The following is a 22,331-nucleotide window of genomic DNA, read 5'->3' on the forward strand; positions in this document are numbered from 1 at the left end:
AGATAGTATAATGAGGCCTCCACAATCATGAGACACACACCCAAGATTCTAGAATCACATGGGAAACTATTTCCAACCACAGCTTGAGTGAGTGGTTTGCTTCCCAGGTCCTGTTCTCTCAGAGGAAGCCCAGACGTGTGTTTTCTTTTTCTTTTTTTTTACCACAGGGGTGGGATTTGTAACTCCAGCTCTCATCCTCATCCTCATCTTGGCATTGAAATCCAGACCCTATGACTCTGTTTACTCCCAGATCTGCCTTCTATACTGTATGTTGCCAGACTTCAGCTCAAAAATTACTTTGTTTCTGGCACTTGAGTATTTCTGATTGTTCTTTTCATGCAGGCTATGCCCATAAAATAAAAGTAGTTTAATATATTCTATTTAGTATTTCAAATTACTTGAATGGAAGTGAGTATTTCTATGTGTACTTAATATGTTGTCTTGCAAATATCCACAGTGTTCCCCCATATATAGACACAGAAAGAAATTACTTATTGGTCTCAACATAAGGAAAAGTTGCGTTTCTTTTTTCTTTTTAATAACGTGGAATGCTTTATGAATTTGCACATCATCTTTGTGCAGGGGCCATGCTAATATTTTCTGTATTGTTCCCAATTTTCGTACATGGGTTGCCGAAGCGAGCACAAGTTGTATTTCTTACCACAAATCTTGTAATTGAATATGTCTTCAATCTATTGTCTGCTAGGTAATTTATAGACAAATTTGTTGCTCACTTCTAGCATCAATAGATACATTATCCTGGAGGGCATGCATTTGTGTGAGATTTTCATTTTTCTGACTCTCCCAACTATTAATTTTACACCTTTGCATTTTATGAAATTTTGTAAATTTTCTCAATTTTTTGGTAGAATAGGTGGCATATCAATAAAGTACTTGAGTATTATCATCCTGCTTATTTATATCTGTTAATCATAATAGATTATGACCCGAAGAAGTGCCAGAACTGTATTCCTCTTTGAATAAATACAGATTGGATAGTTACTGGGTTTAGCAGGTACTCAGTAAATGCTGGTTGAATGAAGGAATGAAGCACTGAGAGTATGTCATTCAGTATAACCCTTTACTTATTCTTCTCTTTCCTTTTGTGTGTCAGGAAGGCAGAGCATAAGTCTGATTGCAGAGGAGAATATCAATGCATGTGGAGATGCATTTTTGTTTCCAGAGCAAACCAAAAAAATCCAGGCTCACCGTCAAATTCACTGAGCCTTCTTTCTCATGTATTTTCATTGTAAAATTAATTTGTTCTCTGTCACTCATTCAAAAAATAATTTTTAGAAAATTATTATGTATTTTAACACTATTGTAGGCCTTGAGTACACAAATATGAACAAGACACAGTCCTTGTCTCAAGGATCTTCCAGTTTAGTGGATGGAGGAACACATGCTGGCAGTATTTTAAACAGCATTGAGAATCTTGGTTGGCAGGTATGGCCTGCTCAGAAGCCTGAGAGTGGGCACAGATGGATGAGGCTGAGGGAGGAAGGCAATCATGCTCAACTCACTGTACAAGAAAGCATCAAACTGGGCCAAGACCAAGACAGAGTGCAAGGGGTTGAAGTCTTTGTGTTAGGAACTTGTTGGCATCAGGTCCTTGAATAGAGTTCAGAGTTCTAAAAGTAAGAGTTGAAAAGCTGAGTGTTAAGAAAGAAATACAGTTATTTCAACAAGTTTTATAAGGCAAAAGTAAGGTATCAGGGGTCAGCAAGATGCCACAGGGCATGCAAGGCAGAGGCTGAAGTGAATCTTTGGAATATTAATGCAGGCATGACTGTCTTTCATCTGGGCCTGCCTCTCTGTTTTACATGCTGTTATGGATTGAATTGTGTTCCCACAAAATTCTTACATTGAAGCCTTGACCCATGATGTGACTGTATTGGGAGATGGGTCTTTATGGAGAAAATTCAGATTAACTGTGTGGGACCCTAAGCCAGTAGGACTGGTGTCTTTATGAGGAAGAGATACAGTGATGTGAGCACAAACAGGACAAAGGCCATGTGAAGACACAGTCATCTGCGAGTTGAAGAGAAAGGCAAGAAACCAACCTTGTTGATAGTTTGATCTTGGACTTCCAGCTTCCAGGATTTTGAGAAGCTAAGTTCTATTGTTTAAGTCATTCAGTCTGTGGTATTTTGTTATGACAGCCCGAGGAGACTAGTACATACACTCTTTCTTTTTCTTCTTAAAATAACTCTAATATGCATCTGATCCTAAGTTAGTCCTTATATCACCTGCAACATTTGGCACTTAGTCAAACTTTTGTATGATTACCAATATTCATCAAAATGTATTTTTCAAAAAGATATTTTACATCATATTCTTGCCCTCTTTCTGCTCCAGGCAGGAAGTGGGTACAGCATGGTCTGAGGTCACGGCCCCAGACCATCTGGGGACCCAGCTTCTAGATATATGCAAACCCTGGAAGCATTTAACTGCTTATAGCCTCCCTGTAACATGAAGGAAAACTGTCACTTTCCATTTTACACAATTTATTTCTTGCTTTGCATTCCTGCTCTCTACCTTCCTTATCCCTCTATTTTTTTTCTCCCTTTCACCACCCAAATATTTATATTTGTGAGCTAAGGAGAAAATATTATTCTCCAATATAGCAATGGATGTTTTGACATATAGAGAAGTTGTTTTTAGAGCATGTCATTTAAATTATACTAAAATGCATCTATTTGGGGTTTACAAAAGCCATTCTTTGACAGTTTTGGGCAGTCAGAAAAAAATTTGAACCCAAACATATCACTACTAAAGCCATGAAAACATTGACAGCTGACAAACCAAGAACACGTGCACAGTGAAACAATTCCTCTCCCCATCACTATAATTATTTCACATTAATAGGTTGTTAATAATGAATTAGGCATGGCCTAGATATTTCTTTTTTTCTGACCCAGATCAGTAATCTGCATCCCTGTAACATTGATTTACTAATCCTCACTCTTCCTCTGGGTCTGGGAAATGTGAAATCCCCCTCCCACCTAGCAGTTCTTCCAAAATCTGAAGACAATCACATGATATACCAACTGTGCCTCAATAGAACCCATATTTCCCCATCTTGGCCAAAAAATGTCATGAGAGACTTAATTATGTGCCTAGCTGAAAGTTAGATGTCAATTCTCTTGAGTTAAATTCAAGTTAGGGAGATGTGTGGGGCCCTTGAGAATAATGTCACAGTTCCTTAGCTGGCGTATACCTCACTCTCTGGCCCTAATCCATCCTAAATGTGCTGCTACTTCCACAGGTGCTTGTACGTTAAGGACGAGAGGCTGGAGCTTCCCACCCCCTGGGAGTGATTATTTCAAAATATTTTCCTTAATTGTGCCATGTGTTTCCACATTGTTGTGCCTTTGCATCTGTTGGTCCTTCTACCTAGACTATCCTCCCTTTTCACTCTTATTCTTCAAAACCCAGCTCAAATCTCCTGAAATATATTCCTCGACTCCCTCAACAGTTCATTGCTCCCTGCTCCCCACTCTAGACACTTGGTTCATGTCTGCCTCTTTTCTACTCTAATGTGATGTAAGTGTCTGTAAGGTTTTTAAGGGCAAGAGCCATGTGTTTTTAAATTTTTGTGTTCTCAGTACTTAAGCTCATTAATTGAGTTGGCCCTTAATAAATACTTGTAGGACACGTGACACTTGGAGAATGAAAGCATACTCAGCCAAAAAAGCATACTCAAGCTTAAAAGCTAGAAACAGTTGGAAGACAACTAGTGCAATAGAGAAAACGACAATAATAGAGGAGTTTGCCAGTAATACAGGAGAAAATCTTTGGGAACAAAACTACTGACCTCAGATGATTCTGTACTCAGGCACAGAGTGTTCAAAAGGAAACTGGTTGAATCAATCCCAAAGTATATCATGGCCATGGCCATGTATGTGTATGGCACAGTGGCCTCCCACACACCAGCACCTGCTTGCACATTGCCTGCCTGTGAAGTTGGTACTTGACAGGGCTTTAAGCTCTGCTGCCCTGAATCATTCACCCCAGGGTAGGAAGTCTCTGCCCCCTGTCCTCTAAGTATCAGCACATGTACCTGTTTTATGATAGCCTAACATATACTTCACTGTGGCTGAGATTAGGCTAATTGTTGTTTATCTTATCTTTTATTAAATAGCCTTCTTCTTCAATTTCTCTTCATGCTGGCTTTCTCTTCTTTCATCATGATTTCCTCTCTTCGTTCCCTCAAATGACTTTTCCCTCTTCTTCTTCATCCCTTTCTCCCCTCCTTAAATTCACTTAGATCAACAGTTTTCACTATGAAACCAAGGTGCAATTCAGTGATTTCAGTGTTTTGGGTATGTTTCAACAACTGCCACATAGGAAATTCTTCTTGACCATCTTCTGCTACCTTCTTGTCTTATTTACCTACCCAAGTTATAAAGGAAGAGAATTTCCTTTACTATAGCCAACTAACTAAATAAAATAATCAATACTGTGTTCCAGAATAATACCACAGGCCTTGGAAGATAAAAAACAAAACAAAAAACAAACAAGGCTGATATCCTTCCATTAAAGAACATGATCAAAACCAGATCATCCCAGAGGTAGCTGGACAGGGAGCATCACCCTCAGAGCAGCCAAAGGCACAGATGAATCCTTCTCTCACCATCTCCTTGCTCCTGCCTTGCTGGCAGGCCTTCTGTGTAGGTGGTAGAAGCTGCCTTTAGGTGATACAACATGAAGACCAGGTGGTATATACTGAAAACAAGGATTTCTCTCCTCTTTTCTCTTCTTTCTACTCAACAAAAGCTTCTGGGACTATAATTGGTGGCACAATTTGTCTGTGAAGGGAAGGAGTGGGAAATTGTATTCAGTAGGTAGCCAATTAAGAGCTACAGAATAACTTGGTACATGTGGTTCGGACCAACATATCCTTACAGATAGTGTGCTGGGGTAGAGGTATGGTGAAAGAGAATGGGATGTCGGGTGTGGGGAGGAGAGCTCTACATGGAACCAAATAGGGAGATGTCCTTTGGCACTTTTCTGCCTCATTCTGAGCTTGGGATCGAGGTACACCATTGCTCCACCATTTCAATTATTACCCTGAAACATATGACATACCTCACAAATACAGATATGAATCATTATAACAATGGCATGATATTTGAAATGGAACCACAAAATAAATGAACACAATTTAAAAAATTTTGAGATTTCAGGGGCTGGTGAGGATGAAGAACAATGAGAATGAGGATATTTTTACATTATTGAAGAGAGTCTAAATTAGTGCATTACTTTGGAGAGCATTTGGCAACTCATGTAGCATTTGACCCATACATGTCACTGCTAAATTTAAACCTCAAAGTAGGGTTTAGCCAACTGAAGAAAGTTTCAGAAAATAAAAAAGGCCAAATAATAAATATTTTCAGCTTTACACACCATACATTCTCTGTCACAACTACTGAACCCTGCCACTGCAGTGGGAAAGCAACCATAGACAATGAGCATGGCTGTGTTCTGATAAAACTTTTTTACAAGAACAGATGGTGAGCCAGATTGGGCCAATAGGTACAGTTTGCTAACTCCTGTCCTAAAGAAACAGTCTTCTACACAAAGATAAATGTGCAAGAATGTTCGTAACAGCATTGTTGGTATTAAAAAATTAGAAACAACCTAAAGTCTATCAGTGGAATAATGAATTGTTATATATATGTTATGTGCAATATAATATTATAGCAGAATAAATGAATAATCAAGAATACTCTTTATTGTGATTAAGTCTCACAAGTGTAATGTTCAAGCAAGAAGGATACATGCAATATAATACAATTTATTTAAAGTTTTAAAATATACACAATAATTATACATATTGCTTTGAGATATACACACAGGTACTAGAAGTATAAAGACATTTATGAGAAAGACAAACACCAGAGTTAGGATGGTAATAACCCCTGGCAGAGAGTAAGGATAGTGGTCAGGGAGTGGTGCATAGGGGACTTAAATTGCAATTTAATATTTTATTTCTTAAGCTCATGGAGAATAAACAAATGTTGACTAAATGAGCGCTCTTTATACTGTATCTTAGACCTTTTGTATGCCTCAAATATCTTAAGATTTTAAAAATTCCTAGGGTTTTTAATTTTGAAAGCCTTTGTGTTGGCTGCAGGTCCTGACTTCTTGTTGCTACACAACTGCGATTACCTTGAGTCTTGCTGCCTCAGTCAGTGATGTGGCCCACATGCTTCATAATGGGGCCTGTTTGATAGCACATTTCACATGAGAACACTTGTGCTGGATAATGAAAATGCTTTGCATTTGGCCTTCATCTTCCAGCAACACTGACTTGTGATAGGTTGCTATGGAAAATAGCTGGTTGAAGGGAGAAAGGGTTATCAGGATTTTGTTTTGTTTTTCATTTATTTGTCTTTAGATACTTTACCATTACTCCAGTTTCTTGTCCAGATTCCATGGTTTCTAAGTGGTTCTCTGTTCTATTTTAATCTCTTTTAACAGTCTAGTAAGAGATTTGGCAACAGTTTTTGTCCTTTATTTCACATCTTAGCTGGACAAGTTTAGATCACCAAGTCTCCAAGTTAGGTGACTTTCTAGTTCTCCAGGGAGGATAGGAGAAATTGGTAATTCCTTCCACATGGGGAATTGATTAAGTTCACATTTTTCTCACACTGGAAAGATGCTGACTTGGATTCACAGTCATGATATGAGTCAACTGCAGCTGGGAACATATCGTCCACTTGCAGTGAGCTGTCCCATGCTTTGGAAAGATGACAGACTGACAGGGCAGGGGAGAGGTGTTGGGTTTGTTTTAGTGTTTAGGAATTTTGTCCATGAAGACATGCCTTGGACTACCACTCATTTTTGTATGGTGCTTTGGCACAGCTGTCTGGGAACGACTCTTGTTTGTGTCTCTACTGGGAATATAAGACAAATGGTCTTTGAACTTGATAGAACTGAAATATTTAGGACAGATTCTAGCTGACTGATAGTTGGCATACAAGCAAATACCACCAGAGCATCTCTCCCATATGTAGACTATACGGGCAGAGTGACAAAAAGACTGAAAGCATATAGTTTGCATTGGTTGTTCTAAAATAGTGAGAACTCATTTCAATGTGAATTGGCCAGCATTTATCCAGCACATTGCATTCTATTTTCTCCACAGTTGTTCACTGTCATACATTTCTAATCCAAAATACAAAGTTGTCCAACAAATGTGGAACACATTGACCTGATTGTCCCACTAGGGAAATATCATTACAGGAAAGATAAAATTATTAGATTGAGGCTTTTGTGGGAAATTAAATATTTCTGGATTTATAGGGAAGAGTAGTCTCCTACCTCTCTCAAAAGAAATTTCTCTTCATTATTTAAAATTTGGGACTAACAAATGTGCTTTTTCAACAAATGTCACTTTGATGTTTAAAGAATTTAATACAGTTCTATAATAACATTTAATAATTGATACATAAATGATAAAACTAAACACTCTTTCAAAGTTGATAAATATTCCTATTTTATGTAGTTCAATACCACCTATGATTTACTAAATTGCATTTTTTATTACAATTACTAAGGTAGGCAACTTAGTTCATTTCTTAATTGAAAGAGCACAATCTGAATTAATGAGATTTGTACTCAAGAAGTTTTTCTCTAACAGATTTAGCATTTAGGACCTCCAACAACAATGTTTTAATTCATTTTTAACAAGCATTTTTAAGTAGCTACTGTGTGCAGACAACTATGAAATATTGTGGGAGAGGGAATACAGTAACAGAGACGTTCATAGCTATGTTTTTCAAAATTTATGTCTTTTAAAATTTCAAAACTATTTTTGTAAAGGACATTTAAACTATAAACTGTGCTTCTGAATCTTACAAATAGCTACTGCCCCCAGAAGAATGAAAGTTTATTAGCTAAATTATGTTGTAGAAAAAAAATTGGAGTAATAGTGAGGAGACTAGCATTTTCTTTTTCTTTGTTACAAGAAATTTTATTTTTGGTTGGTTTTGGTTTTGGTTTCCCAACCGGTTGACCATAAAAGTCTAGCTGTGCGGCTGGAAGGAGAAGCAGAGATAATTATGGAGGAAGTTGTGGCTATTCTTGGGGTTGAGGTGGGGTCAATGGGAATTTATTTTTTAGCTGGGGAGGAGAGTAAAGAGGCAAAACAGTGTCCTCTGGACAGATGTCAGCCCCTTAAATAAATGCCCTGATAGAGGCAGTGTGTCTTTTTCACAGGGGACTTTACTGGAAAGAATGAGAGTAGGAGGGGAGAAAATGACCAATTCTCTGTGACAAATGAGAACTTTTTAAGGGACTGTCTTTCAGTATGGCCTGCTTTATGTGTTAAATGAAAAACTGTGTATTTCATGATGCTGTTATTCAGATCAAACAAGACAACACGAACTTGCTTTAAAATTCAAAGCTCTGTACATGTATAAATTAATGTTGTGAAGAACTTCAGTGAGACTCATGGTTAACTCTATAAACATTTGCCGTTTGTGATGTTGGTAGTACTTTGTCAAGGTTCATTTAAGGATCTTTTTGGGGGTGGGGAGCAGCTGGTGACATAAATTCTGTGCCCATTTTCTTGTGAAAGAAACTAAAGCACAAAGGAAAATGAATTAAATTTGACAAGATCTCACCAATAGATAATTACCAGAATCAGCAATTCCAGATTGGTAGATTATTCTGGTCACAAGCTCTTACAAATTTAGTTCTTCTTACATAAGTTTGTGTTATGTCATATTAGAATCTCTTTGGATAGTCTCTTCTCCTTCATTCTCTCTTCTATTTGGTTCAGGTGGGGCTCACACTATCTAGCTCTGGGGGAGGGGATGTATCTCAAATCTGCTTTATGAGTGTCCCGCTTATCCTTGATCACAGTTATTGGTTTAGAGTTAGGAACAAGGTGAGCCAATCAGAGTTAATAATAGAAATTCATGGATACTATCTAAATTGGATTGCTAAACTGGTTTAGATCTTTTCCATCTTTTTACAGAGATCCTGACTGAGAATAACGCAGATACTGAGGAAAATAGGGCTGTGAAATAGAAACACAGTGTCCTAATGATAATATGTATGACCCCAGATACAACTATCCTGAAGCCAGATTCAGCTCTTACATATCTAAATATGTGTGAACAGTTTTATTTTTGTGGCTAATTTACTTTGAGATTGTTTTTTTTGTTCATTTCCTTCTCTTCTTTCAGTTCTTCTTTCATTTTCCTTTCCTTTGATTTTTATCTTTTTTTTCCCTTTTCCTTTTCCCCTTCCTTTAAAGGTCTTCCATTAGAAACTATAACAAATAGAGTTAGATCATAATGGGCCTTGAAAACTGGGATAACAGTGTTGAACTTTATCATTAATACCCTGAAGTTTTATTTTTAATTTTAGAAATGAATAGCATGATAAGAGTTGTACATTAGGATGATAACTACAGTAGAAGTACATAATAAACAAAGTATGAAGAGAGTATATACATGAAGAGCAATTAGGATGTTGTCCAACTGACAAGGAAGAGTTCTTGCTTTGTGTTACAATGGGACATCTAAGTCGTGATGATCAGTGAACATATATAGGTTCTAGAGCTCAGGGGAGAAGTTCAAGGTAGAGGTATGGCTTTGAGATTAATAAACATATAGTTGATGATTGAAGATATGCATATCTTCACTACCCAGGCAAAAGTATGTAGAGTGAGAAAGGACTGGGAAAGAATGCCCAGAAAACCCAGTGTTTAAAAGGAAGGTAGAGGATGCAAGGAAAATCAGGACAATATGTTCCCATGAGATTTAGGGAAGAGAATGTTCGAGGGAGTAGAGTGTATTTCACAAAAGAAAGCATAACTGGCATATAGTATATGTTAAAAAATGTTAGCTATTTTTATTACTGATGAGAAATTAATAGCAAGGAGCTTTATTAATGTGGTATTTAATTCAACAGGGGACAGAGTGAAGGTGCAAAAGGGGAACCAATTGTCAAAGCTGGGTAAAAAGCTGAAAGTGCATACTTGCTATTATTTGATAGTACAAACTACTTCACAATGAATAAAAGACACCTGCAATGCAATAAAATGCAGATGTAGTAACATGCACCCGAGACACTGGGAAGAACAACAGAGCCTATTTGATAGTCTGTTTTTCACCGACACCAGGGATGACTCCATTCCATGTGACAATGACTCTCACTTAGATAGGAATGCAAATCTCATGAGAGTTTACTAAGTGAGAAAATTTAGAATACCCACAGTCAAAGTGAATATGAATCATTTTTTATTTTATTGTTGTTTGGTGTTGTTCTCAAATAAAAAATTAAACTATATTAAATATTTTTGTCAGGACCAGAATTAAAATTATTAAAATAGCTATTCCTCAGATAATTGCCATAAGAAAACAGAGTAAATGTCTTTCTTGAAGCTAAGTTAATGTAATTATTTGTATGAGACTAAGATAATGCTTTATGGAATTGATCCCTGAGACAGTTACTCTTATCATAAAAGCAAAAAAGTAAAAATTGGTTTTGCTCTCTTATAAAATGTTGGGCTAAAGGGACAGAGATTCTGGCCCTGTTCCCTTTGGAATCATGGAGTAGGAAAAATATAAGGAACTCTCATTCCTTACAGAGACATGAGCATCATAACCAAAGTATCAATTACCTTTTGAAGATACTTTACAGTAATCACTATTTCCCCTGGCTGATATAGTTGATCCTCATTATTTGTGGGTTTGGTTTTCGTGAATTTGCCTACTTGCTAAAAATTTTACTTGTAGCCCAAAATCAATACTCACAGCACTTTTGTGGTTGTTAGTGGTCAAGTGCAGAGTGTAGAAAAGTTCCCAGCTGAGGTCGGGTGAGGCAACATTCTGCCTTCTTGTCTCAGTCTCATACTGTAAACAAGTGTCCTTTTCATGATCTTTTTACTGCACATTTTCCACATTTTTTGTGCCTTTTTTGTGATTTCACTGTTAAAAATGGCCTCCAAGTATAGTGCTGAAGTGCTGTCTAGTGTTCCTGTATGCAAGAAGGCTGTGACATGCCTCTGGGGGAAAAGATGTGTGTTAGGTAAGTTTCTTTCAGGCATAGTCTGGCTGTGTTGAGTGCAAGGTAGGGAAGGGGCAAGTGGGGAAATATTGGGGGAGTATGATCCGTTAGTTTATAAATATTCTGTACATTCATGGTTCTCTTCTGGAAAAATGATTATTAAAACTACAAAAAAAATCCTACAAAAGTACTCTTTCTTTTCTAGGTTGCCCTCTCATGTTCATCTTACCTGCCTACCTCACCAAGATTTGGGTCTCTGCCCAGAATGTGTTCCTCCAGGATGCTAACTCCCACAGGCAGAGTGTGACCATGTGGGTGGTATATTCTGCAGCCTCTCCAAAGCTGGGTAGGTAAGTCTGGCTGAAGTTACAGCCTACATCATCTGGGGGTTCTTGTTTTCCCAGGAGATTCTCTGTTTTTCCAGGTCAGTCCTATTGTCTCTAGGTTGCTCAGCCACCTGTGCTGGCAGAACTTCTCATGTGGGATTAACCTCTTGGGCCTCACAACGCATTGCTTAAAGTAGTAGACAATGTGGGCTTCTGAGAGTCAAGAAGTCTCTGAGCTGCTCATGTCGGGCTCAGGGGGAACACAGGCTGAGGCAGACTCCGTCTTTTTAGGTCCTGTGTGGCTCCATTCAATGGACCCTCTCTGGTTTCTGAGACAATCTAAGTCCCCACTAGCTTCTAGATCAGTAGCTTTATGAGTGCTGCCTACCAGGTAATGTCTGTCTTTCCCTCGAGCAAAGCAAAAAGAATGGTACCGGTGACCTTCATTTCATAGAAGTTCTGGGACTAGGCAATACCCTTCATGGGTTTGCTGGTCAATTGGATATGAGATGTTAGAAAAGTTGTGGATGAGAATCACTCACATTGGAGAAAAAAATGAAATTTGAACAATTAGGGGAGGGGGAGTGATGGGTTTGGGTAATAAAGAATGTAGTCATTCTGACCTTGGCCCAGGTGGCAATATTTTCTTTCAATAAAGGATTATAGGCAATGGGTTAAGCAGTTAATGGGTTAACTAGTAGAAGAAGCCAGGAAGGAGTCCAAACAGACTTACCAACCATTAGGGTAAGGTGTTTTGTTGTAGCAGCAAAATCCTGTCCTTTTGAAACCTGACCACTCAAAGATTGCTTCATAATTACTCCATTTCTTTTCTTTTGGGGGCTCCTTTTTCAGATACCAAATACTTTCTTAAATGACAGCATATCTCCTTTGTACTAAAGGAACTAAAAAAGCACATTTGTGTCCTCACTTGAACCAGAGTTAAAAAAACACACACAAAAACAACAGTCTTCCTTCCTGCATGGTGGGCATGATGACAGCAGTAGGAATCAAAGATAGAGGGCGTGGGGATCGAGGGGGAAATTGGGGTTCCTCACACACCCACTTCATATTTTTGTTTCCAATCCAATTTCTGCTGAAGTCTTAAAGGGGTTTTGGTTTGATTTTAAGTGGCAAAAAATTCCTTCTAAGTTATAATGCTAAGGAGAAGTCAGAGGTATTCTGGGCACGCCAGATTTGGCCCAGCCCCAGGGGAGAAGCATTTACCTTACGGGACCTTGTCTGGTTAGGGCAAGTCCTCATCTACTGCTGCGAGGGATCTTCCTACTCACTCTGGAGTGTGGGGCTCAGCACACTTGGCTTGGGGCTCAGCCAAAGGATAGAATCTGGGACTGGCACTGCTATCGAGGGCTTGGCTTTCTTGGCAGAATTGGCTGCACAGTGGGTGAATTATTTGACCTTTTAGCTGGCATGGGCATGCTGATCTTGGGTCTTACACACCCGATATCAAGGTTTCAGAAATCTCTGTAAGACATTTTCACCCTGTGCCCTATATTTGAGAGGAAACATTGTCCTAAAATATTAAAAGAAAAACTTTAAAAAGGTGTGTGTGTGTGTGTGTGTGTGTGTGTGTGTGTGTATTTTATTTTTTGGTGGGAAAGAAAAAAATACTAATCTGAAAGTTTGGATTTTGGAGAAAAGTGCTAATCTCTGAGTAAATGTGTGTGGATACTATTTTGCTGGTAATTGGGGATGTCCAAGTCTAAACTCAGACACTTTAGATTTCTCAGATAATGGATGTGATGTATCTCCATAGGATGGCTGTGTTATTTTCAGTATGGTGTTGGATTATTTTGATCATTCAAGCTAGTGCATTCATTCAGTGTATTGTAATGAGCTCTTTCTTATCCACACTCAATTTTCCTGTGTTCTGAATAATATTTATGTCCCAAGAAATACTCATAGATATTCTTTGTTGGAGGGAAGGAGCATGAAAAGGACAGTCCATAGTTACCCTAAATTTGAGAAATTCTGTGTTAAACAAAAATTAAACAAATTTCTTTTCAGAAAGATTTCTCCAAAGTCTTTAATATGCCCTCTCTATTTTTTAATCGCTACCTCCCCTGGCCCCAACCCTTTTGGGGTAAATATTTGTTAATATTAATCAGAATACTTTTCCTGTAGGAAATGTTGGAAAACACTAGTTGGTTCTAAGGAGACAATGAGATGAACTTAATTTAATCATAAACAGAGGGATTTAGGCCTCTCACCAGATGGCCGTGAAAGTAAAGCCCTGGACCAACTGTTATCTCCTTTCTCAGAAGGTCTCAAGAGAAAGACATTTAGTTGTCTCAGATTACATTATATAATCTTTTAAAGAAGGAGGAAAGTGAACCCATGCAGAGGACCCATGGAGGACCCTGCAATTTTCTGGTTTTAAGATGCAATTTTTTAGAACATTTCATCAATTAATCTACCTTTGTCTGAAAAGGTTAGAGAAACAAATCTTAGAAAATATCTTTGTTACCTACTGTTGAGTAACAATTTCACCAACATGTAATAGGTTAAAACCACAAATATATATCACCTCACAGTTTCCACAAGTCAGGAATTCAGGAGTGAGTTAGCTGGATTGCTCTGGCTGAGTCTTTTATGAAGTTGCAGTCAGGATATAGGCTGCAGTAACCTTAAGGCCTGACTGGGGTGGAAGGCCTGCTTCCAGTATGGCTCACCTATCTGTCTGTTGGCAGGTGGTCTCAGTCCCTCACTTGGGCCTCCTTAGGCTGCTTGGGTGGCCTCATGACATGACAGCTGGCTTTACCCACCAGGAGTGATCTGAGTGAGTGAGTGAAGAGGAAGCCTTAGTGCCTTTGACACCTTGTCTCTGAAGCTGTATATTGTCACTTCTGCTTTACACTACTTAATAGAAGGGAGTCACTAAGTCAGCTTACACTCAAGGGAGGAGATTTGTCATCACCTCTTATAAGGAAGAGAATCAAAGAACTGTTGATATATTTTAAAGCCATCACAGAAAGTTTAAATATAAGGTGACGAGAAGAAGGGGCAAGATAGGGCAGTGCCTAGATTATTTAGTTCAGCATCTCATTACCATCATCACGGATCCAAGTTATTTCCCTCTTCTGTTCTGCCATGCTTGCTACCTGTTTTACCATGTGTGCTACCTTGGCTTTGTGCCCAGGTGAGCTCCCAACATAGCTGCAAAATGACTGCACAAACACTGGCTATCATGCCAGCCACAGCAATATCTAGCAAGACTTTTGGATTGTGTCTTCCTTGTGACAAACCTTCCCTGGCAACCATCAGTGGCTTCCTGTCTTGACTCCCTTATCAGAACTGCGTTACATATTCAAGACTAAACCAATCCCAAGCAAGTGGAGTGGAAATGCTATGAATGACTTCCATAGATCCAAATGCATTCCTGAGCTAGGGATCAGAACACCTGTCCAGAGGTGGACACTCAAACAAATTAGTGTTCCCTTTACCAAAAAGAGAGAAATGGCTACTGGGTCGACAATAAACAGGTAACTAACTGTGTGGATCCTTGCTCTCCTTCCATAATGGTTTTTAATGACCATGTCCTGTGTAGAGGGTAACATCACCTCTTTTTCTTTTTTTTTTGTAATCCTCACCCAAGGATATTTTTCCATTGATCTTTTAGAGAGAGTGAGAGAGGGAAAGACAGAGAGGAACATCAATGTGAAAGAAACACATCGATTGGTTGCCTCCTGCATGCGCCCTGACCAGGGCCCGGGCCATGGAGGAGCCTGTAACCAAGGTACATGCCCTTTGACTGGAATTGAACCCAGGACACTTTGGTCTGCAGGCCGATGCTCTATCTACTGAGCCAAGCCAGCTAGGGCAACATCACCTCTTTTGTAGAACGTAAAAGCTTACACTTCAGTCAGAAGATTAAGTCTAGGAGCCCCTCAGTAGCTCTTGACATAAAACTCATTCTAGTTAAAACATGTAAAAAATTTTGGAAAATGTCATCTCTAAATGAATCTTTAGCAATATTCAGTTCTGATGGGAGAAAGGGGTTAGAGATTAAAGTAAATTCACCACTTATATGGGAACTATGATAATGCTTGGGGTTAAGGTAAAATGACTGCATTTCTTCTACTTCGGTGTTAGTAACATGTAGACTGAAATTTGTCATTTGTCCTTATGGGAGCCTAACATTTAAAAAGAAGTCTTGAGCTGTGTATTAAATGGCCTAGTGATAACTTGGTTGTCTTAGATTTTATTTCCCCTCAGTGTCCCACCCTCTGCCCTCTCAGTGCTCTTGCTACATCAGAGCCCTGCCTGAGGCAGGTGATTGAGGGCCAAAGGCATCATGGCTCTCCCCTCTCTATGCTCCTGGGACCTGCAGAGCTAGGCAGGGTGATTTCAGCATTGCTCCTCCACGTCTATCTCCCCAGCAATGTGTCACGTCTCAACTTTACTATCTTAGTCATTTCATGGAAGTTTTACAGTTGCTGGATAATTGCCTGAAGTCAAATTCAGGGGAATAGAAGGGAGAGGCAAAAGCAAAATTATCTGCTTATTTTAGGAGGAAAGCTAAACTTGCTCAGTCCAAAGGAATTTGGTTAGGTGCTTTGCACTTAATAGGTTTCATTTATTTATTCATTCATTCATTCATTTCACTCACTTATTTAGCTTTGAGTCTATCTGAGGGTTTTAGTTTCCCAACATTCAGGGGGCAAGTGAATGATTGGGAGTGGAAAACATTGTCACACAGGAATTGAGTAACATAGGCGTTCCAGTACACAGAATTAATTCCTTAAGGATTTTGCCTGCCCTGAAACTGTGTAAAGGTCACTGAAGATTGCTCATTTCCTATAGAATGCTGTGTCAGTTGCCCACATGTTAAGAGAAAGAAAAGAAGACTTCTTTCGAAAATCAATTTGACAATAATGTGGAAATCTAGCTTAATATTTGTAGCCAGCACAAGCTCCTTAGAGCATGTGGTAAGGAAAGGCCACACCTGTGCAGAGGTGGTTTGCAGGTATTGGCTTCAGAGGCCCAGACACCGACTGTGGGGTAGGTGAAGGATTGACTCAGTGACTCCGCAACCCATTGGCCCCCGTTTGAAATGCTTTGGCAAAATTCCTTGGTATCACAATGTTGCCTCTTTTTGAATTATATATTTACTCTAAGTAGCATAGCACTTCATAAAATATTCATATCATCTCACAATTAAATGCAATATTTTCCCAGGATTAATTTAGAACTAAAGTCATTGTAAGGCTCCCTAAGAACTTAAGCTACTAATAAAGACAGTAGAAATAAATGTATAATCTAAAATATTAGCACCATTTGCTAAATGATCCTTTTCCTTTTGTGGATGGGGTGGGAAGAAGAACATTACTCACTGTATCATATTGGTCTTGATTGGCTCAAACTCTCTCTCTCTCTCTCTCTCTCTCTCTCTCTCTCTCTCTCTCTCTATATATATATATATATATATATATATATGCAAAGATTACCAAGTTTAGATATGCTCTGGAATAGGTGTTTGTTTGTTTTTTCAACTGGGACACACAGACACTTCTCAGGAGGTACACGAAGATTTTTCCAGTGAGTAAGTTGATATCATTTTAAGGAATAAACTTTCATTCTTTAACTTATAAATATATGTTTTCCTAAATTGGCCAGTTAAGTCTGTGTCTATGGGTTCTCTCTTCCCATCTCCCTTTTATGGTTGCTTTCCCTCCACTTCACTTGGAGTGCTCAGGACTGAACCATCAAAGCATCAAAGGGGCAATTTGAGGTTTCACAGATCATAAGGGTGTGATTTCTTAACTACTTAAATTTATGAGAAAAATTCCTAGATGTTAAAAATGTGTGGAATGTAGGTAGTTTGCAAATTCTTCTAGGGGCTATATGAGCAAAAATATTTGAAGACTGCCGCCCTAGAATGCCATGTTATCGCAGGGTGGGGAGGAACAGGAGTAATCTCTCACAAAATTACCCTCCTGGTTTCTCCACTCTGCCTTTGCCCTGGAGTTTTCCTTGTAGAGATTTCTGGCAGCCAGGCTTCCCCAGTCCAGGGCCCCCAAATCCCCAGACCTTTTCTCAGTCCCTGCTATCTACCCCATTCTGGGTTTCATCCCTTGGAGCCCTGACCTCCAAGAGCAGGAACCAAATCATTCAACTCATTTTTTTAAAAGATTCCACTAGTTTTTTTAAATAGGCATTGGTCTTTCTTTTTTGGCTGCCCATCATATGGTTTAGAAATTCTGGGTCTTGAGTGAAAGCTGAGCCCATCTCCCATGATAAAATCCAAAAGCTCCAGGTATTCCCTTTACTAACTCCATATAGATTTCACTTCTAAGCACTTAGTAGTAGTAACTCATTTAATCCTCAAACAACTCTAAAGTAGGTACTTTTATCAAATTGACACAGTTGAGGAAACTGAAGCACACACCAAGAGAAAGTAACTTGCTTGTGGTCACACAGCAAATAATTGGAAGAGCCAAGACTTGAACCCAAGGAATTTGACTCCAGAGTCTAAGCTGTAAGTCACCATGCAAAGGCATGTGGTTCATGTTCCAGTAGTCAGATACAGTCACTGCAGATTTTTATTCAAGAGCTGGTGCTTCAAAGAAGCTGGGATGGGAGACTCCATCTAGGACTTGGAGGGCCACATGGACTTTCTCAGGGCAACAATGGCAGTGATGGCGAGTGATAGTGACTGGGGTCCAGGCTTGGCTCATGCCATATACAGTATAGTTTGGAGTGCCAACAGGGGCAGCTGCAGACCACTGCTGGGGTGTGACTGTCATTGTGGCTCTAGTTGTACAACTCTCTACTTGGTTCTCTCTTCCTCCTGGTAGGCCTAGGAATCAATCTATCTATCTACTATCTGTCTGTCTATCTATCTATCTATCTATCTATCTATCTATCATCTATCTATCTACTGATGTAACTATGAAACTCTAGAGGCCCGGTGCCTGGGGTCCCTCTGGGTGGCCGGCAGGGATCGGCCGAAACTCACAGTCGAATGATGTCTACAGCTCCTACCTGCCACTCCTGCTCATCCCAACTCCACTGTGCCTGCTGCGGGCTAGCGCCCAATCAGTCCCAATCAGGAGAGGCTCGCGCTGCCACAGCAGCACTCGCCAGCCATAAGCCCTGTGTCTGGCACCCTCCCAATGGAGTGGCCTGCGGGATCAGGCTGAAACCTGCTCTCCGACATCCCCCAAGGGGTCCTGGATTGTGAGAGGGCACAGGCCAGGCTGAGGAACCCCACTGGTGCACGATAGGGTTGGGGAGGGACCACAGGAAGGCTCCTCTATATCATATGAGCCAGAACAGGCTCCTGTTGCTTGCAGCTAAGGACCCTGATGGTAAGCTTTTAAAGGTAAGATGGGTGCTTCTTTATGTTTAGATCTTTCCTAGCTCTCAGCATAAAAGCCCTGCATAGAGCAGGTGCTTAAAACACATTTGTTACATGAATAATGAGTTGATGCACAACAAAGTGTCAGTGGATAATAATGACTATAGGGGCAATGCTCCTAGTAACATCAGCATTTAGATGCAAGCCCTTAATGTGCCAAGGCACTGGTCGTAACCCATTAATGGGCCCTGAAATCAATTTAGTTGGTTGCTGCTAGCACTTTAAAAAGAAATGAAATAGACTCAATTATAATAGAAAACAATGGAAAATAGAGTGCATCACAGTTACAAAGGACAAGTACTATTTCACAAAATATTTGTTTTGATTGTGTTTATGTGTTTTGCACATATGTGCATGTGTGGACACATATTGGGTTGTGCTGTTATGGCCTAAAAATGTTTGGGAACTATGGCCATAGGATAGATGTGACTAATGGTCAGTGTGTTGAATCTCTTGGCAGAATAGCAGAGGGAGGGATTGAGAGATAGGGTTCTAAATTGTCTCAATGGTGGCCTGCACCACAAAACATGAGGCAAGCTCCAAACTCACACTGTTGTTAGACAGAAAGGAAAGGCTGCAATTCACATTAACCCTCTCACTCACTTGCTCTCCATACACATACCTTTTTAAGGCAAGAATATTTTTTTCTCAATCATCTATTCAAGAATATAAGGTAGCTATACCTGTGTAAAAATCTAGTAAAACTTATTAATTGGTGTGCCTACCAGTAAATGTTCTGTCTTAGGCAAATTTTCCATATTAAATAATCACCAGTGTATTTTCAAGTATAAAAGGTTTACAGTACTATGCCAATGTATCTGTATGTATCTGTATAATCCTGTCCTTTTTTCTAATCCCCTTCATCTTCATTCACATGTACACGTTACAACTTAAAACAGGTTTTTTGTGTGTGTGTGTGTGTTTTTTTTGCGCGCGCGCGCACACACGCCTCTGATGAAAGGGCACATCTAGGGGACCAGCCTTACATATCTGACCTAAGCGTCCTTGGACGTGGCTGCCTGGAGTTTGAAAAGGTCGTCTGCAGTGAGGGAAATGGGTCAGATGCCAAGAGACACGCACAAGACACCAAACCACGACATGTGTGACAGGAGGTGCAGTGAGGAAAGAAGCACCAGGACCCAAATGCTCCAGAGCTCCAGGTCCCCAGACAGTGCTGTGCTGTTTCTCTGCCTCTCGTAGCCTTACCGAAATCACTCGGGCCATCTTTTATTCGGGCTAGTGACTTAGGTCAGGTTCCCTAGAGGCTAACTTTGAGATGGGAATTTATGGGCAAGTGATTTATTAAGAAAGTACTCCCAGGAGAAGCTGGAAGGAAGTAGAGAAAGCACTGTAAGAGAGAAAGAGGGTAATGTGGGGTTTCAGGCAGTCTATAGATTCAGAGCTCTCTTGACCTGAAACCCAAAAGCTGGACTTTAATTGTCCTGCACCATTAGCTTAGGGCCACCCAGGAGGGGATGCAAACTCCCAGGCATGCCCAGTTTCCTGTGTGTGCAGCCCAGTAGCCTGAGGGAGTCCTCGGAAGAAAAGTCGGTAATGAGGCCCCAGAAAGCAACAGCACAACACCAGCATAAAGGCACTTAGAAATGGTCAGAGGGATCTGAGGGCATTGGGCTGGATTTATAACATCTGCTATGATTTGAGTGGCTATCTGTGCCTACAATTAAAAGGACTTTTATTAATGCATTGACATAGTTCAAGAGAAGGAACAAAAGAGATGAGCAAGGTTTTTACAAAAATGGAAAGGCATCCCCCTGAGAGTGACTTTGGGCACATCCCTAAGTTCATATCAGAGAAAGCTGTACATTTAAGCTTCTCAAACTTTCTAAACACCAACAATGGAAATGTTCCATCTTAAAGATGCATTGTATAAGCAGAGGGAGAGAGGCTGAGAGCCTCTTTTTGCAGTAAGTACTTCAGCTAAAGACTTACCAGCCATCATGCTTAGATGGCTCTTTATGGCGATTCTTGGATCTGAAATGAGATATGTCCCTTAGCCTAGTGCCTACCTTTTTACCTATCACTTTCATTTCAATTTTTTTCTATCAATGGATTCAAATCTAAAAGTACTAGTGACCACAAATAATCTTACTTTTTGAACCCTAAGGATGGTTGCATTTCCTTTATTCCCTAATTCAAACTGGGCATGCTTTTAGTTTAAAGTACATTTGTGGCCTGACTTGAATTTAAGATGCCCTCATCTATCATTATGTAACTTTAAAAGATGATTTATTTCAGTGTGGGATCTCTTCTACTTGTCTTATCTTCTCCTACCCTGTTAGTCTTTTGTAGTAGTAGCACCATCCCTATAATCAGAGCCAAAATGGGGAAAAGGTAGAACTGGAAAATTGCCCCCTTTCCCTTGTGAGGTAAGAAAGCCTATTTCAGTTCCCATCCCTTCTCCTGCACCCTGTCCTCCTGTCGTTCCTGCTTTTGGCTTCTGGTTCGATGTCTCTCTGGTTGTTTAGTGTCTATTGGTCATGTAAGGCCCTGAGCTACAGATTTAGCCACCTCCAACCCCGCCATCCCCCCCAACACCCCCTCCACCATTATGCTGGGAAGATGCCTATTTGAATCTGAAGCATCCATCTTATATAAAAACTGCTGTTTGAAATTTTAACCCTGCTATTTCTGGCTTCTGTAAATGCTTGCTGGCTTAAATAATAAGGAAAATAAGACTACTCCCATTTCGGAGAGGCCATTAAACCTTTTCCAGATGAAGTTATCAGTGCTGGCACCAGGCCAAGCCTTTGGTTGAGGTCTCAAAGCCCCAGCACATAGGGCCCTTTAAGAACTTGCAAAGGGAACCGGAAAAACCCCATATTTGGGAGACAAAGAAGGTAAAATAGTATAAATATGGGAAACTTGGTGTGTGATTTCACCCAGAATTTGAGAGACATTTTCCTCTGGGCCCGCGTGTAGTAGATGTAACTCCATCTCTCTAAGCGTTGCTTGGTTCTTCTCCGGTTTTTCTGTAACAAATCTTCTTAAACTTCCTCTTCTTCCATCAAAATTTATCATTTACCTATCTATCCTGCATTCTATTTATACAAGGTCATTCTTTCTGCTGGATAGCTTGACAATCTTGTCAACTAGTCTGTGATACTGGATTAAAGGCAGTGTGCTTGTTCTCCATGTCCTGAAAACTCCTGCGAGCTGTAAAAGAGATATTTTAATGACTCCCTCTATAATGAGGCAGCACGGTGCAATATAAACAGGGAAGTCCTAGATTTGGAATTAAAGTGACATTGGATCAAATCCGTCTCTCCTTATTCCCTAAAAGATCATGCATTATTACTTACTTAACCTCTCTGAACCTGTCTATCCTGCCTTTACACAACTGTAAAAAGGGTATACTAACACTTACCTTCCATATTTTGGGGCCTATTTAATTAAAAATTCTAAAGAGTACCTAGGTTAGTGTCTTCTATACAGTAAGTGTCATATATTGTAGCTAATACATTAACAATATTATAAACGAAATCAATGACTCAAAGTACTGCTGGCAATCTCAATGAACAAATATTTCTCAGACACTCTGCACAGCAGGAAAGAAGTACAGTGGCACCTATTAAACTAGA

At 39.7% G+C, this 22,331-nt stretch overlaps 1 non-coding gene across 1 annotated transcript; it reads right to left on the reverse strand.

The window, feature by feature from the left end:
* Positions 1-537: 537 nt before the first annotated feature.
* LOC111825687 lies at positions 538-645 on the reverse strand. Its single transcript, XR_002828892.1, has one exon. It is a non-coding gene; the product is annotated as a U6 spliceosomal RNA (small nuclear RNA).
* Positions 646-22,331: the final 21,686 nt, after the last annotated feature.

Source organism: Myotis lucifugus, unplaced genomic scaffold (assembly GCF_000147115.1).
Source record: "Myotis lucifugus unplaced genomic scaffold, Myoluc2.0 scaffold_0, whole genome shotgun sequence".
NCBI lineage: Eukaryota > Metazoa > Chordata > Mammalia > Chiroptera > Vespertilionidae > Myotis > Myotis lucifugus.